The 15,341-nt window shown below is 46.7% G+C and overlaps 1 long non-coding RNA gene across 1 annotated transcript in view; it reads right to left on the bottom strand.

Moving 5' to 3' along the window:
* LOC134739716 (uncharacterized) overlaps window positions 1–15,341 on the bottom strand; it is a 101,104-nt gene that overhangs the window by 12,697 nt on the left and 73,066 nt on the right. The window contains exons 3-4 of the long non-coding RNA XR_010126694.1: window positions 8,076–8,248; window positions 5,924–6,013 (exon numbers count right to left, since the gene is read on the bottom strand). This is a non-coding gene — a long non-coding RNA (uncharacterized LOC134739716). The remainder of the gene's footprint in view (window positions 1–5,923; window positions 6,014–8,075; window positions 8,249–15,341) is intronic.

The following is a 15,341-nucleotide window of genomic DNA, read 5'->3' on the forward strand; positions in this document are numbered from 1 at the left end:
CAGCACAGTGTCTAAAACTTAGGAGGGGCTCCATAGAGGCTAGTTAGTCATTCCTTCCTTTATTCATTCTGGTTCTCCCTGCTGCTTGTGTCAACTCTACAGTCAGGTAAGGAAGCGAAAAACTCATTATGTTAATTAGGACATAGGTTTGGCTGCTGTGACAAAGGCCAAAGTAGCATTGGCTCCAACGAGACAGCAGGTTATTACTCTCTCACACAGCAGCTTGAGCATGAGCAACAGGCTGGATATGGTAGCTCCACATGGTTGGGCACCACGGCTCCTTCTCTGTAGCTGCTCTGCCACCTTAACACCTAGCTTCTATCTCAGGACCTAAGATGGCTGCCCCAGCTCCTGCCACTGCCTTCACATCGCAGCCAGTGGGAAGGAGAGACAGGAAGTAGAGGGTTTAATCTTCCCATTAAAGGCCTGATGTGGCATTGGTACACGTCAACCTGAGTATTCCAGGTCACATGCCATTGGCCAGAACTTGGTGACATGACTATATCTGGCTGCAAGGGAGGTTGGGAAATGTATCTCTAACTCAGGGACGCTCAATTGAGGAGACTTTTTTTTTTTTTTTTTTTTGAGAAAGAGTCTCACTCTGTTGCCCAGGCTAGAGTGCAGTGGCGCGATCTCCACTCACTGCAACCTCTGCCTCCCAGTTTCAAGCGATTCTCCTGCCTCAGCCTCCCTAGTAGCTGGGACTACAGGCATGCACCACCATGTCCAGCTAAATTTTTGTATTTTTAGTAGAGATGGGGTTTCACCATGTTGGCCAGGCTGGTCTCGAACTCCTGAGCTCAAGTGATCCACCCGCCTTGGCCTCTCAAAATGCTGGGATTACAGGTGTAAGCCAAGCGCCCGGCCTGAGGCATTTTTTGGTCACAACTGGGAGACTGGTTGGTGCTAGGTAGAGCCCAGGGATGCTGCTAAACATTCTACAATGCACAGGACAGCCCCCTACAAGAAAGAATTATCCAGCCCAAGATATTAAGAGTGCCAAGGCTGAGGAACCCTACTCTAACTGGGTAGCCAGAACTTCTATTACAAAATGAAGGAAAGAAATGGTACAGGGGATAACCAGCAATTTCTGCCATAGTTACATACACTAATGGTTACATGATTGAAGAGGATCAAAATGATATATTTTCCCAGGGATATCTCTCTCCAGCAGGGATCAAAACTTTAAGTCAATGGAGCTTCACGGACTATCAAGAATTAGCCTGCAAGACAGCGAGGACTGTGGTTGGCCAGTCCTGAAATCTCACCCCGTGGGTGGCCCACCAGAGCCACCAGGCAGGCCAGAACCCACAAAGCCTCCCAGGAAGACAGTGCTCCACGGGCAGGGTTCAAAGCCTGGCGCTGCAGCAGTTCACCTTCCAAAAGGTTCTCCTTGCAATAACTTGGGACTTTTTGAAACACATTTCTGATTGGTTCTGTTTTCCAGGGAGGTGAAATCTGGGCTGGCCACAAAGGAGGGTGAGAGATAAGGGGGCCTTAATTTTCAGGAAAAATACAACAGTAAAATTTTGGAGGTATTCATTTGGCAACAGCAAATTACTTGTCTTAAATCTCTGCATGAGAAACGCCAACACAGAGGAGTAAGGATTTTAATATATTTTGTAAAACAATCCCTATTCAGCTTGGCTTTCTCAATATCTGTGGTTACTGGGCATCTACAACATTCCAGGAACTGTCCTTAGCACTTTATAGATGTTACCTCCTTTAACCTCTCTATCAACCCCACAAAAAAGCTGTGACTGTTATTCCCCTTATACAAAGAATCAGAGAGATGAAGCAATTTGCCCGAGGCCACACAGCTAGTAAGATGCAGTGAGACAAGTTTTGGCCTCAGGAATGTCTAGCCCTAAAGCTTATTTTCTTCCCACAACCACCTCTTTATCTGCCAGGATGGCCACAGGGGATCTAACCTATTGTTAAATGTCTACCCGTCCTGGGAAGGAGGTTCACCCCATCTCGGTTACTTGTTCCACTGTCTCACCCGTAAACAAACCTCAGTCGGTGGATAAATACTGCAAAGAATGGAGTCACCCATCCTCTAATTGCCAGCTGGGAAACCGGAGCACAGAGTGGTCAAGTGGCTTGTTCAAAGCCACACAGCAAGTGAGAAAGTAACTCAAAAGCCCTGTCCCTCAGCTCTAACGAATAAACAAACAGCTATGGTGCCACAGTCCCCACCACCCTGCAGGTCTTGCCAGGAAAGCTGAGCTATTCATCCGGAGAAGAGGTCCATGAGGGAAGAGACTCTAGATTTTCACAGCAGTGGGACTCCTAGGGGCTGCACAGAGGAAACCAGCCAGGAAGAAAGGTTGTTTTTGTCAGCGGGAAGTAAATAGCAGTGACTCAAAGACACACGTGCTCTGAATCCTTTGAGCAGCCAGGGCCCATTTTTAGATAGATGCTCTTTTGAGCCATAACCACACCCAGTGCCACAAGCCGGCATTTGTCAACAGGAAGCCCATCCCTGTGATGCATCTTCTCTCCCTCCTGCTCTCTGCCAGGGGTGATTGCTGGGGGCCAGTGGGAACCAGAAACAAGGGCCTAAGCCACCAGACTGAAGGAGCCAGGCCAGGCAATGACCTTCATGCCTCTGAGGAAAGCAGTTGTGTCCAGCAGCCAGACCTCAGATTTTCCCAGGCCAGGTCTACCACGAAGGGGCCTGAAATAGCTCTGAGGTTCTATGCCCACGAGGCAAGGAAGGCAGGGGTAGGGACTGTGGGCAGTGGGAATGAGCACAGTGCCACTTTGTTGGGGAGGTGAGAAGCTCTGCCTCCACCAGACTGTGGCACCTGCCAGAGACATAGCTGAGCAGAGATGCTTGCCCATAGCTGGGCTCAGCTGAAAGAGAAAGTCATTTGTTAGGCTACGAAAAATGGTACCATGAACCTGAAACTAATCACAAGAAAAACAATCAGACAATCGGAACAGAGGGACATTCTCAACTGACAGCTGGACTCAAAAAGTCAGTGTCATAGCAGCATTATTCACAGTAGCCCAGTAGCCAAGAAGTAGAAACAACCCAAAGGTCCATCAACAGATGTATGGATAAACATAAAATAATATTCCACTGTATGGCTATGCACAGAGTGTAATATTATTCAGCCACAAAAAAGAATAAAGTTCTGATTCACGTTACAACGTGAATGAACCTTGAAAACATTATGTTACGTGAAAAGGCAAGTCACTAAAGGCCACATATTGTATGATTCCATTTATATGAAATGTTCAGAATATACAAATCCATAGAAACAAAGAAGTAGATAAGTGGTTGCTATGGGCTTAAATGGGAATGGAAAGTGACTGAAAATGGGCATGGGGTTTCTTTTGAGCATAAAAACTTTCTGAAATTATTTAGTGGTGATAGTTGCACAACTTTGGGAATATATTTTTTAAAAACCACTGAATTGTATACTTTAGAGGAAGGAATTTTATGGAATGTGAATTATATCTCAATTTTTAAAAGTTTTAAAGACATTACAACTAAATACAATGTATAGTCCTTAATTGGACTCTATACTGAAAAAGAAAAAAAAAAAAGCTATAAAGAACATTACTGAGGCTGGGAGCAGTGGCTCATGCCTGTAATCCCAGCACTTTGAGAGGCCGAGGCAGATGGATCACTTGAAGTCAGGAGTTTGAGACCAGCCTGGCCAACATGGTGAAGCCCTGTTTCTTCTAAAAATACCAAAAAAGTAGCCAGGCATGGTAGTGCGCACCTGTAGTCCCAGCTATCTGGGAGGCTGAGGCAGAAGAATCGCTTGAACCCAGGAAGTGGAGGTTGCAGTGAGCCGAGATCATGCCAGTACACTCCAGCCTGGGCAACGGAGTGAGATTCCAGACAGTTAGAGACATTTGAAAATAAACAGTGTATTAGATGATAGTATCAGTGATGGTAGTGCTCAGGTCATATAGGGCAGTGTCTCTGTTCTTGGTAGATATATACAGAAATATTTAGAGTGAAATGTCGTGATGTCTGCCACATACTCTCAAATGGTTCAGCATTTACAGCTATGACAAGGTTAAATAACTTGCCCAAGTTATTTAGCAAAATAATAACTAATTTCTTAACTTTGTCCTTTCTCACAACTGAGAAACTGTTATTATTTTGTGCAGTGCTGTAGAGGCCGGGCGCAGTGGCTCATGCTTGTAATCCAGTACTTTGGGAGGCCAAGGCAGGTGGATCACGAGGTCAGGAGTTCAAGACCAGCCTGGCCAGCATGGTGAAACCCCATCTCTACCAAAAATACAAAAATTAGCCAGGTGTGATGGTGTGTGCCTGTAATCCCAGCTACTTGGGAGGCTGAGGTAGAGAACTGCTTGAACCTGGAAGGCGGAGGTTGCAGTGAGCCGAGATCACACCACTGCACTCCAGCCTGGGCGACAGAGCAAGACTCCGTCTCAAAAAAAGAAAAAAAAAAAAAAGAGCATGGGCTGTAAAGCCAGACTGCCTGGAAAAACATGCATCTCTGCCCCTTACCAGCTGTGTGACCTAGGGCAAATTACTTAACCTCTCTGTGCCCCATTCTTCTCCTTTTAAAGATGGGAATGATGACAATGATGATGATGATAACTATAGCAGTATCTACTTCCTGGTGTTACATGAGTTAAAATGTAAAGCCCTTTGGACAAGGCCTGGCACACTGAAAGTGATCTGAATGTGTTTAGGGAAAAAATCTAAAACCAGGCCGATCTGTAGCAGAAACCAGAACTTCACACTTCTTCCTCCCTAGAGAGATCATGGAATCTCATAGGATACCAGGATAGAGAGCACTTTCAAAAGGGCCAAACTACTGGAGGAAGAATGATAGGTGAACAGGTTAGAGAAAGGGAAAGCCAGCCACAAGGGACAGGACCTCAGAAATCAAGTCTAGGGGGTGGAATGGGATGGGAGTGGGGAGACAGCAGATGTTGCATAGGTAGGGGCTGACAATGGGATGCCTTGAACCGAAGGAGGGGAGACAGGCTTAGGAGCTCCCATGATCTAGCTCAGGAAACTGGGCCCCAGAGAGGGGAGTAATAGGATCTGGGGCTCACAACTCGTAGTGGCAGAGCTGGGGAAGTATTGGCAAGACTCCTGGTCCCATGCTGTACCCTGACAGGAATCCTCAGGATGTGGCTTCTGTTGCTATATAAATGAAAAACACCTGGATACTTAAATGACGGGCATTACTAAAATGTTCTTTGAGGGATTACCACTGCTTTCAATACTTTATCTCTTTCCCACACCATCTCTTGCCCCATAAATGGAAAGCTGTTATTGAAAGGAGACATATTACCTAATATTTATTGTTTCTTACAAGGCTGAGTGCCATGCTAGGAAATTTACAAAAACCAGTCAGGTAGGTTCTAGTCCTATTCCCATTTTGCAGATGAGAAAAATGAGGCTTAACAAGATTAAGGAGTTTGACCAGCACTACAGCTAGTAAATAACAGGACAAGATTTATACTAGGTCCTTCTGTGCAGAGGTTGTACTGTTTATGCTGTACCAGTGGTTTCCAGAGTGGGTGCCTGTGCCCCAGGAGCTGAGTGGGAAGTAACTTTAGGATGTCTATTTTTTATTTATCCTTTTTAAATACCTATATTTTAAAAAGATTTTTATTTTATTTTTAGAGGTAGGGTCTCACTATATTGCCCAGGCTGGAGTATAGTAGCTATTCACAGGTGCAATCATAGCTCACTGTAGCCTTGAACTCCTGGGCTCAAGCAATCCTCCTGCCTCAGCTTCTCGAGTTGCTGAGATTTCAAGTGTATGCCATCCTGCCCGACTAAATCCCTATTTTTTATGTAGGTCTTATAATGTACCCAAAACATTAGCCCACTAGTTCATGTGTATGCAGACTCTACAGGGTGGCCACACAACAGCCCAACCCAGCCCCACTTCCCTTGTTGCCTAATACTTACCCAGAGTCCTTTGTGGCCAGTGAAGCCATGTGACCAACATAGCCAATGAGACATCAGGGCACATTCATCACAGGACAGACATTTTGCTTCCTAGGAAGGGGACAAGTGTCAGAGCATGACTGGCTGGCACTGCTGCCACCCCCATTTTCCTGCTGAAAAGGCAGATGCAATATTAACGTGTGATTTTGAAGGGACAGACTTAAGAACAAAAGTCAACACACTAAGGATGTAGGAACTTCGGAAAGCTGGAGAGAGAGCCCAGTCCTTAATGATATCCTTGATCTGATGAAACGACCTCAGACCATCTTCTCCTTGATCTCTTTTTAGGTACCAGTAAAGGTCCTCAGAAATCTAACAATTACTGCCTGGGCTTTCAGTTATTTGCAGTTTCATGCATCCGGACTGACTAATAGGAAGGAGTCTATAAATGTGCATCTACTAGGGATGTATGGCCAAATTTTTTTACTGGGATAGATTCATGTGATAGGGATCACAAAAATTTGAACTCTACCATTTTCTGCTGTGCTCTGGGGTATAGGGGGCTGATGAATGGGCCCAAAGTGATGAACTCTGTCTCAATCTCTGGAATGTTGGGGGAGTAACAGGGGCATTGGAAATGTGGGTTTGTAAACTGGCTCTCAGAAGAATCCAATCTGTGCAAACTGCTTAGTGCTTGGAATTCTCTTGTTTTCCCCCATTAGTTTTGCTTGGCTATAGAAACTCACGGAAGAAAAGTGTGCCCTATGTCAATTCTCATTTTCCGGAACTCTCAGCACGTTTAAGGGACCAAGGAAGGTGCCTTCCTGGGATAGCCCTTATGACCTGAGTCCAGCAGGTAGAGACTATGAGAGCTGAGAACTATGAGGAGAGGGCCCTTTGCATTCCATGCAGGTGAGTGGAAGGGGAACAGGAGACTACGTGTCACCAGAAACAAGGTCCCTGCATCTGGAGAGATTAAACTGTGCTGCAAACGACAGAACAATCCCATTGCAGTGGCTTAAACTAGATAGAAGTTTACTCTTCTGTCATGTAAAAGAAGTCTGAGAGTAGGGAATCTGGACTGATACGGCGGCTTTCTGGTCATCTGAGACTCCGCCCCATCTATATTTCTGCTGTACCATCCTAGTGGCTTTTATCCTCAAAGTCACTGCATTGTCCAAGACAGTTGCTGAGCTCTAGCTCTTACATCTGAATTCTAGGCAATGAGGAAAGGTAAAAAGGGTCCATCCTTTCTACCCCTTTAAGAAGTTTTCCTGAGGTCTCTGCTTACATATTACTGACTGCAAGTAAGTCTGGGAATTTTTCTTTTGCCTGGGCACAATGCTGCCTTGAATACAACTGAGGTTCTGTTGCTAAGGAAGAAGTGGATTTGGAGTGGCAACTAGTACCTTCTGCCCTGGTCTCCAAAAGCAAGAGGCATCTTGGGTCAGAAGAGAGAAGATGGGACCAGAAATCAAAGGACATGCTCTAAGCTCGATGATGAATCCGTGACTTTGAGTGGGTCTCAGAACCTCACTGAGCCTCAGCCTCAAACAGAGTGCCATAGGAGAGTCAAATGAAACCATGCTGTGGAAGGGCTTCCTAAACCATTAAGCACTTTTCCCATGTAAGGAATTACTGTTTTTGCTACTGCTGTCATGAATAGTAAGAGTAGCTGGCTGTGCTCTGCAGGGAGAAAGGCAGAGGAGCCTGGAGGAGGAAGGAGGATGGCATTTACTGGGACACATAAAAGAAGGAAGGAGATGCTGCTGCTTTAGTTATGCATAAGGAACACCTCTGCAACAGGGGTCTGTTCCCCCAGCGCCACACGCCCACGTCATGTAAACACCTACAGTCTGGCAAAGGCCCGTGCTGCCTGCTTCAGTCCTCAGGGCCCCAGACAGGCAGGCAAACAAACCCAACACTGTGGGGGAAGCCTAAACACCCTGGGGAGAGGGGAAAGGCTCCAGGAGCAGAAACCAAGGCCTGGGTCCCCACAGGGCCAAAATAACCTGCTGATTGAGTCAATCAGAAAACACGTTGGTCAAGCCAGTGGGGGAGAAACTGAAATCCCAGCCAGATCTATTATTTAGCAGTTTGCCACCAAGCAAAAATAAAAATTATCCCCTGCCCCCGACCCCAACCACGGGGGTTGTTTGGTGTCAGGCCTCACCTTGGGTCAGCCCAGGCCAAGTCAATGTTTCAGACTGGCTTTCTCCACAGCATCCAGGAGGGTGTCTGGGAGGCGGACTCCTGATGTCATGGGAAGGGGCAACTTCTCCTCTAGGCCTCCAGGCCCTATGTCCTTGACAGCAGCACCTCCAAGGGGCTGCAAACAGCCCATTTCTGAATTAAGGTAGTGAGAGAGATCAGTGAGAGCCCAGGGGTGCACTTGAAGACCTTTTATGACACAATCCACCACCAAGTATGCTGAATGCCTACTCCCTGTCTGCAAGCCCAGGGTGATGGTGGGTTGCTGTTCCAGGGGCCGTGAGCTTGGGATCAGGGCCTCTCTTGATGCCAGTGTACTCCATTTCCCCTATGCCCCCCAGTGTGAGCTGTAGAAAGTCTGCTGTTTGGAGTCCAAAAACTAATTGGTTACAGCTCATGGAGGCCTGGGGAGGGGGGAGTATGAATTACAAGCAGTGTAGAATAAGTCTTGTTTCACAGTCCCTTTGGCTTGGCACAGGTTAAGTGTGTATAAATCAGGGTTCTGTAGCTTTACTTTCTAGTTTGCCATTCCCTTCACTCAAGACTCAAACCAGAACTTAAAAAAAATGTTTTCTGGAAGTAAACATGTACAGAAAAGAACACACATTAGTGTAAAACAGCTGGAGAATTTCCCCAAAGTGCACACACCCAGGTCACAGCATCTAAATCAGGAAGCAGAACGTTGCCAACCCCAGAAGCCCCTTAGTGCCCCTTTCCAATAATTATTCCCCAAGGGTAACCCTGTCCTGACCTCTAGCACCATAGATTAGTTTTGTCTGTTTTGGAACTTTGTATAAATGGAAGCATACAGGATGCCTTTTGTGTCTGGCTTCTTTCACTCAACATTATGTCCATAAGATTCACTCAGCTTGTCGTGTATGGTTGTCATTTATTCTCACAACCGGATAACATTCCAGAAGACACTTCATCCATTCTGCTATAGATGGACATCTGGGCTATTTCCATTTGGGAGCTACCACAAAAGTGCTGCCAAAAGCAGAACTTTCTTTTCACAATCAGATTCCATAGTCTTCCTTGAAAAGTGTTTTATTGTGGTGAAATATGTATAATATACATTCCGCCATTTTAACCATCTTTAAAGTATATAATTCGGTGGCATAATTACATTCACAGTGTGTGCGGCCATCACCATAATCTGTTTCCAAAACTCTTTCATCATCCCAAATAGAAACTCTATATCCATTAAGTAATAACTCCCCATTTCTTGGTAACCTCTAATCTACTTTCTATCTCTATGAATTTCCCTATTCTAGATACTTTATATAAGTGGAATCATACCATATATACACTTTTGTGTCTTCTTTCACTTAGCATAATGTTTTGAAGGTTCATCTGTGTGTTAGCATGGATCAGAACTTGATGCCTTTTTATGGCTGAAAAACATTCCCTTGTATGGATGTACCACATTTTATTTATCCATTCATCTGCTGATGAACATTTGGGTTGTGTCTACCTTTTGGCTGTTGTGAATAATGCTGCACTAAGCACTGTTGCATGCTTATCTGTTTGACCCACAGACTTCTGCTGAGGACTTGCTGTGTGTCATGAGCTGAGATAGGTACTCACTCATCCACTAGTAGAATGTCATGTGAATGAAGTGGCATTATTATCCCCAGGCTACACATGAGGAAACGGAGGCTCAGAGAAGCCAAGGAACTTTCCTAGAGTCATGGGGCTGATCTAAGAGGCTGAGGCCATGGCTCAAATCTAGACCTTTGGACCTCAAGTCCCTTATTCTTTCCATTACTCCCGTTTCTCTCTTGCAACCCTGGTCACGGAGGAAGTTAGAAGATTTTGGTTTACAACCTAGTTCTTGCTTGAGTTCCATGTAGAAAAATCTTTCCCTTGGAGCCACTAAACCTGGACTTGGACTTTCTGGAAGCATTTTCCTCCCTGGCAAACAGCCCAGGACTAGGGAAAAAGAGATGCGTCTTGGCCCTCTTGACTCAGCCCTTAAACTAGTGCTCTAATTTGGTTGTTGTTTTTTTTAAGCTACAAAGTTATGCCATACTCCTGCCCTCCTGCCACCAGCCTCCTGAGTGGCCCAGAGCTCAGGCTACATTTCTTAGTTTCTCTCTTGGTACAAAAAAACAAAACAAAACAAAAAAACAGAATTTCTGAGACCTAATTGGATTTTTACTCAGGGACACAGAGAGAACCACTGGACCCAAAGCATCCTCTTTCTCTTCCCTGTCACAATGTTTTGCTGAAAGACACCTACTGTGTGCGGGGTCGCCTGCAGTTTTGCTCTGGGAAGTGATCACATGTGTGATACAGTCCCTGCCCTCAGGGCCTCCCTGTCGGGCTGAGGAGGCTGGACACAGCTATGGAAGCCTAATGATCAGGCCCATCAAGCAAGTGGAATTCTAACAGCACAGGAAGGCTGCACAGGGTTCTCGAGGGAGGGTGTGGCTGTGAAGCCCAGAGTTCAGGATGATGTTCCCCGGCGCCGAAGGCCCTTGTGATTCACCATGCAAACGTGCCAGGCTCCTTGCTGGGCCCCAAGGAGGGAGCCACAAACACAGACAAATTCCAGGACCTGCTGGAGCTGTTCTCGGGCTCTAAAGTGAGGCAAAACTGCACACAAATCCTGGGGCACTCCAGGCACTGAGCTCCGGACCCCGTGCAGGCGGTAGTCGCCTCTGCGCGGAGTAGGAGCTTTGTGGGCCACCCACCCAGCATCAGGAGAATCAGGGCTCACATGCCGGGCCAGGGATCTGAGATGCGGCCGCCGGGCGCCCAGCCGGGGTCCCCGGCCCCACCCCCAGCCTCGCTGTCCCGCTGTCCCCGCGCCGCGCCGCCTCCCCAGGCTGACAATGCGCCTTTCAGGAGCCTCCGCCCCCGCTGGAAAACCCCCGCGCGGTCTGTCTCCCGGGCGGCGGGCGTCTGCTTTCCTCGAGGTGAGGGATTCCGCGCCCCCGACGAGGTGCAGCTGCAACGCGCCCGCAGGCGCCGGCCAAGCCGGGCCTGTCTGTGACTCACCGCCCGGAGCGCGAGTCTCCGGCCCGCGGACCCCAGGGGACCCCGGGGGCCCACACCTCCTCCCCAGCTCGGGTCCAACACACTTTTAGCAGTTGCATAAATACATACATTCCATATAATATATACATATATCTCATATATATATATATCTCTCATATATATATATATATATATTTTTTTTTTTTTTTTGAGATGGAGTCTCGCTCTTCGCCAGGCTGGAGCGCAGTGGCATATCTCGGCTCACTGCAACCTCCGCCTCCCGGGTTCAAGCAATTCTCCTGCCTCAGCCTCCCAAGTAGCTGGGACTACAGGCGCACGCCACCACGCCCAGCTAATTTTTGTATTTTTAGTGGAGACGGAGTTTCACCATGTTGGCCAGGATGGTCTCGATCTCTTGACCATATCACACATATTTTTAAAGTCTGTTCTCTTTTCGTTTCCTTTTCTTTTTTCTTGACTTTTCTTGCCCTCCATCTCCAGGTAACCCATACCAAGACCCTAGAATGAAACTTTCTATATTTTTCTCCATGTTCATATAAACATATGCAAGCATCTCTCTATACATTTACATACACACAAAGGTATATAAATGGGATCTTGAGTGACATTTTTCTGTATCTTTTCTTGTCCATTAATACCTCATAGAAACTGGTTTGGTTGCATAGCAGTCTTTTCTTTAAAAATTATTTACATACAATTCACCCACTTTAAGTTTATAGTTGGATGAATTTGGGTAATTGTACTTAATCAACAGTTCTCTCACCCTAAACAGTTCTTCTGCCCCTTTACAGCAGATCCTCTCTCCTCACCCCCATGATGTGGATAATTTATTCAACTACTCCCTTCTGACAGGCATCCACTGTGTTTCCAGTTTTTTGCTACTGTGAGCAACAGTGTGATAAAAGCCCTTGTCACATATCTTTGTATGCCCAGAAGTTGGATTGCTAGGCTGAATCGTCCCTGGATTTAATTTTAGAAAATATTTCAGATTGCTTTTGCAGAAGGTCTAACACTTAAATGTCCATGTCCCGGCCAACAGTGAATGAGGGTGCTTTTTCCCCCACACCCCAGCGGCAAATAGGTGGCACAGCCCTTGGTGATTTCTTAGTCCTCTGAAACCACCCTGAGGTATCTGATTGTTACTTTAATTTGTACTTCCCTGACCCCTTAATAAACTTGAGCAAATTTTCATCTCTTCCTGGCCATGGGCTTTGCTTTTCCAGGAACCACATCCCCTTGGTACATCTTTACATGCTTTAAGCATAGAGATTCCCACTCACCCAGAATGGCTGAGGAAGGAGGTGCTTGGAGTTTGTGGAAAGGTCTAGATAACAGAGAGTTCCCTCATCTGTTACATCCAATTATGAGCTTTCAAAAGATGAGACTATAAGCAGATATATGTATAGTAATAGTATAGAGAATAGAGTGGGCTTTGGGGTTACTTACAAGTTGTGTGCTATTGGATAAGTTATCTAACCTCTCTGAGCCTCAGTTTGCTCATCTGTGAAATAGAGATGATGATGATTGCGCCACCTGTCTCTTTACAGTTGTGGAAGAGCTTAGCAGTAATTTATGTAAATAACCTGAGACATCACAGACGGCCAATAAATGAAGTCAGGTATGATATGCATGGTTTAGGCTTTCCTCTGTGGTTAAACAGGCCTTTTGGAGGCCTAGGGTTAGCTTGAATGTCAGTCCACATTGCATGGGTCTGGGTGAAACTGGGATGATTTAAGTTTCCTGTGGACCCAGTGATCAGATTCACAGAAACTCAGGCTTCACAACTTTGGCACTATTCATATTTTGGGCTGGTTAATTTTTTGTTGTGGGTGGGGCTGTCCTGTGCTTCAGAGGATGTTTAGTGGCACCCCTATTCTCCACCCACTAGATGTCAATAGCAGACAGACAGACAGACAGACAGACAGACACACACACACACACACACACACACACCAGTCATAATGATTAAAAATGTGTCTTCCCTGCGGCTGTCCTTGAAATGCCCAGCCTGGACACAGGGGAGAACGGGGAATGCTGAACCTACCAGGTGCCTTCCCCATATGTAAGAGCTGCCATGTCTGCCCTCAAAGGTCCAATAGTCTAAGTGTCCTCAGGCTGAACACTTTGGACTTGTCATTGACTAATCGTTGATTCTTATTTCTCCAGCCAGTCAGCCACCAGGACCTGTTGATTTTCTGCGTTTAGAACCTCCTGCACCTACCTGTCTTTTTCTCTGCATCATTCTCAGCATGGCACATAACCAGGGGCTTGGCAAGTGTGGGCAGGATGCAGAGATGTTGGGAACTATTGTCAGGGATGCCCAGCTGGGCCAGGAGACACCACCAGGGGCCTTCCCTGGGGGTGGTAACAGTTTTTTTCTTTTAATCAGTTAGGACTCTTGTTTACCCTTTGTACCCAGCACTAGCCCAGTGCCTGACACATAGTAAGCACTCAAAAATAATCTGGGGGTTTGATTAATCAATTGATTAATTAATTAACTTGATAAACACACACATGCATGGATAGAGATGGCCTCTCTTTTTGCCATCCATTCACATACACATTACCTTTCATTACAGAGACACCAGGTTACAAAGAAAACCCTCAAGAGTTTGCTGTTGACTTGAGCAGTGTCACTTGTAAGAAGGACAAAATATGTATGTGGTCAGCTCGAATCCCAGGCCTGAAACTGGAAATAAACTAACCCCTTGTTGAAGTCGCACAGGAAATCTGAAGGGAGGTGGGGGAGATGGGTGGCAGGAAAAATGCCTGAGATCTTACACAACTTGTGCAAACAGAATGACAGGGCTAGGTAGCCCCGGGAGTCCAGGAATTAATAGCCCTGCCGAGGCTCCGAGGCTCCGGAGATGGAGCTATTTAAAGTCAAGAAATGTCATTTCCACCCACAGAGGCTGCCCCAGTTGCATTATCTGGAGCCTCTTCAGCCCCGGTGTTCTGGCAGCCTCCTGGCCTGACCTCCCAGTGGCGGGACCACGGGGCTCAAGGCCAACCTGTCATCACTGCTCTGTTGCGAGATTGTAGGGGGCGCTGACCTTAGCCTCTCCCAGTTCCTCCTCTTCCTCCTCTCTGCTCAGGCCCAGGACAAGCTGAGTGGACACTCAGGGCCCAGCTCACCCCTCTGCAAAGGCAACTGAGAGTACTAAGGCTGCTGCCCACATACAGGGGCCAGCCAGGCTGCCCAGCAGGGTGGGTCTGGGGTAGTGGATGGGGAGAGATGGGGTGTGGAGACATAGACCCTTTCCCACCAGAATCATACTCTTGTCCTGCTATATGACCTCAGGCCATTTTCTTACCCTCTCTGGATCCTCATTTCTTTACCTGGACTGGGAAATGAGAGTCTTCCTCTCCTTGCCCTATTTCTGTGGAAGGCCACAGGAGATCAGAGAAGGGATGTCTTTTGAACCTTTAGGAAGAAAAGCACCATAGAAATCCAGGTATTACCTGCCGCTCCTCCTCCCCTCCCTTCCAGGCAAGGTAATCCAGGAATGCTTCCTCCGGAGGCAAGAAGGCAGGAAGCTGGTGTTTGAAGTGTCAGTGGGCTGTAGACTGTGTGACAGAGCCATCCAGCCCCATGCTCCCGGGAGCCCAGGCTCACATTCTTGCCAGGCACCTAAGGCAAGAACTGCCTCACATCCTGTCTGCTCTGATCTTATGTATCTGTTCTGGCTGATGTTGCTGCAGCTTTGGGGAGGTGGGGGACTTAGAAGCCCAAACAATGTGCCAAACCAAGTTTTGCCCTGCAGGTGTCTAATGCCTGGGGATTGCTGAGCTTTTTTCCTGAAGCCGAGGCCTGGCCAGGAGAAAACACAGTGGTGCTAAATGAGTTTCCAAGAGAGGTGTAATGAAATGCCAGGGACACCCCAGCCAAAAGTCTTCCTGAACTCATTGCTGCTACCACCCAAGGGGTAAAAAGGAGTTAGGAAATGTCTTTTTTTTTTTCTTTAGGAAACAGCAATGGAAATACAGCCTTCTACTCTCTTAAGCCCCCTTCTCTTGTCCTATCTTAGAACTTGCCGGAAAGCTATGGATATTTTCCTCATTTAATTTTTTAATTGAATTATTCTAGACACACTAAAAGGTATGTATCAGAATAGTCTAGATTATGCTGCAGTAAAAACCCCAGTATCTCAGTGGCTTAACACACACTTCTGCTTCTGCTACTTACTGCTTCTCACTTCTGCTACATGCCCTTTGTGGATGAGCA

This window comes from Pongo pygmaeus, chromosome 5 (genome assembly GCF_028885625.2).
Source record: "Pongo pygmaeus isolate AG05252 chromosome 5, NHGRI_mPonPyg2-v2.0_pri, whole genome shotgun sequence".
Lineage (NCBI taxonomy): Eukaryota > Metazoa > Chordata > Mammalia > Primates > Hominidae > Pongo > Pongo pygmaeus.